Source organism: Anomalospiza imberbis, chromosome 8 (genome assembly GCF_031753505.1).
Source record: "Anomalospiza imberbis isolate Cuckoo-Finch-1a 21T00152 chromosome 8, ASM3175350v1, whole genome shotgun sequence".
Classification (NCBI taxonomy): Eukaryota; Metazoa; Chordata; class Aves; order Passeriformes; family Viduidae; genus Anomalospiza; species Anomalospiza imberbis.
This window is the reverse complement of record NC_089688.1, coordinates 22,925,838-22,928,492: the sequence shown is the minus strand read 5'-3', so window position 1 is coordinate 22,928,492 and position 2,655 is coordinate 22,925,838.

Below are 2,655 nucleotides of genomic sequence, written 5' to 3'. Positions count from 1 at the left end.
TGTATAAGTAGTATTAAATGTCTGATTAGCAAGCAAGTTTGTAAGCAGAAGCAAGACTGAGTCAGTGTGGAGCAGAGGGAGTGGTGAGTTACTGTAGTGGCTTAGATGCATAGGAGCTGCCCTAATAGGCGCGGTTGCTGAGGACACGCTCACTCGGGCATCAGTCACAGCTTCCCCTCAGTGACAGATAAAATGCAGTTGTTTTACCAATTGTGGGTAGTTTCTTAAAATAAAGCTGCTAAGGAGTCATTTGTGTAACAAGGGTAGAAGACTTCCACATATTCCTATAGCCATAAAAGAGGAGTTTGATGATAACGAGGCACTGTTGCATTGCGACACCGCTGTAGAAGGGAGAGAAGGGTTATATATGTATAATTGAAGCTCTTTACAGTTAGAATAATGCAGGATGAGTGTGCCTAGGGCTTTTCTAGCAGCTGAAGGAGAATTTAGCCCAGCATTTCACCTTGAGCCAGCAAAAACGTTCCTCCGTTCAATAAGTTCCATATGTGAGATTAGTCTTGATGTTGAACAATCCCTGTTGATTTTCCCTTGATGTTAAGGCAACTCTGCAGGAAAATGCAATTAAGTCCATGATTACTTTCTAGAATGAGATATCAGGTCCCAGGTTTCCTTCTTTGAAATGTGCAAAATGTATTCTCCTACCCCACCACCTCAGCATGCCTTGCCTGGCGCTTCCATGGACTTGGGGGACTGCCCCACGGCAGGATGGCTGTCCAATGCCTGAGGTCCCCCAGCCTGGTGGAGGGTGAGGATCCTGGTGAACGGCAGATGGGAAGCGCTCTGTAAAACGAGCATTCATTCTTCCCCGGCTGGCTTCCCTTTAAAAGGACACAGTTGCTGAAATAGGAAAGAGAATGTGATTTTCACCTCCTCCTCCCCAATTCAAATCTAGCCCCAGACTGACAAGGGAGCGGGAGCGATTAGCACGCCAAAGTAGCCATGTCCTGCATGAAGCAAGCTTGGTGACTCCTGGGCCAGTTTCTAATGCACAGATGGTAAAATAATCCCACTGCCCTGCTTGCCAGCTTTGTTTGCTGCCTGCCTGAGAAAGGCCAGAGAATGACTGGGGACTGCATTACCCCTTCCACCTCCCGGAGACGGACGGTCGCGCAGGATGGGGAAAGCTGCATGTACTAAAGCATTTGGCTTTACCACGCGTCAGTGAGTTGACTCATGGACCCAGGCAGACAGCTGACACCCCTGGAGCTCCCAGCTCTTTTTTCCTCCCTTCCCCTGGACATCTCCACCTCACGGCACAAACATCTGCACTGTACGTGAAGCAGCCCCTGGCTGTCTATGTGTTACGGCTTGGCATATTAAAATCATCTGGGGCTCATTCCAGGTCCCCCCATACATCAGGATGTACAGTAGCAGTTCAGGGATGATCCGTGTGTAGTTCAGCTGTCTTTGCTGTGGCTGGGGGCACAGGGACAGCTGGGACAGCAACTGCTTTAGCAATCCAACTTTAATCTGCCTGTGTCCGTGAGTCAGCACCCTCCTAGTGCATCTGTCTCCAGCAGGGAGGCAGGACACGCATGCCGGAGTAGCAGAGCCTTGCTTTAAAAACCAGACGACAGGGGTGCGGGGTGGGGGGGCAGAGCGGGCTCAAGTGAGCTGTTAAGCAATCGCTAATGACAAAGTGACACAGCTCCGGCTTTGCATGGATTGAGTAAGGAGTCATGAGATGTTCATTTAAATGCAGCTTGCTCGGTAACTCCCCAGCTGCGCAGGCTTATTGGGAACGCTGCAAATTTGAGTATGGTATGTTCCTGGGTCAGTCCAAGGAGGAGAAATTCATCCCAGCATCACCTTTTCCTTGCAAATAATGCATTTGCCTGATGCAAGCAATGTAGAGAATTACAACCCTTTCCTGTGGGTAGGCTTGTGCTGGCTGAGTGGCAGAGCTTTGTGACAGATAGTCCCCAAGCTCTGGATTTGCCCACATTGCTTACCAGATGCAGAGGGAAATGCTTGGGTATCTCTCCTCTGGCCCAGTCAGGGCAGAGCACCCTTTGGAGCTCAGGCATTGATCTTTCACACTTGCAGGGGACTTGAGTTGGTGCTTTCCTGCTCCCTACTCTTTTAGCAGTGGCAAACTTAAGTGTATGACACCCCACCAGTGCCACAGTTAGCTTCCTGGGGCTGAAAAAAATCCAGGAGGGTAATGTGGTTTTTTAAAGTCTCATGTTGGTTAAACTTAGAAATGTGTGTAAAATAAATATTTAGTAATTTTCCTATCACATTAGTTGGGAAGGAAAATTTGCCTTATTGAACTCAGGATCCAGAAACATTTGCTGGCTCATTCGTTATGTTTACATGTAGCCACATGTATTGGTTGCTTGCATCTGTACCTGCCAGAATGTCACCTGTAAAACAGTAGTTAATTTGGTTTTCCTGTGCCAGGTGTTAAGAGAGGAAGACCATGATAGAGTGAGCTGTGCTGGGAGGTTGGAGGTGGGGGGTTTAAATGACCATGTCTTAAGTATATGATCCTACAGTGATGCCTGTAAATGTTTGTTGTATTGTAAACATTTCTCTGTGCAACCTGGTGAAAATGTGTAAGAATATGAGGCTCTGTTCACTTGCTGCACCTTATCTGAATGTATTTACATCTGCTATGGCCTCTGCAGGGCT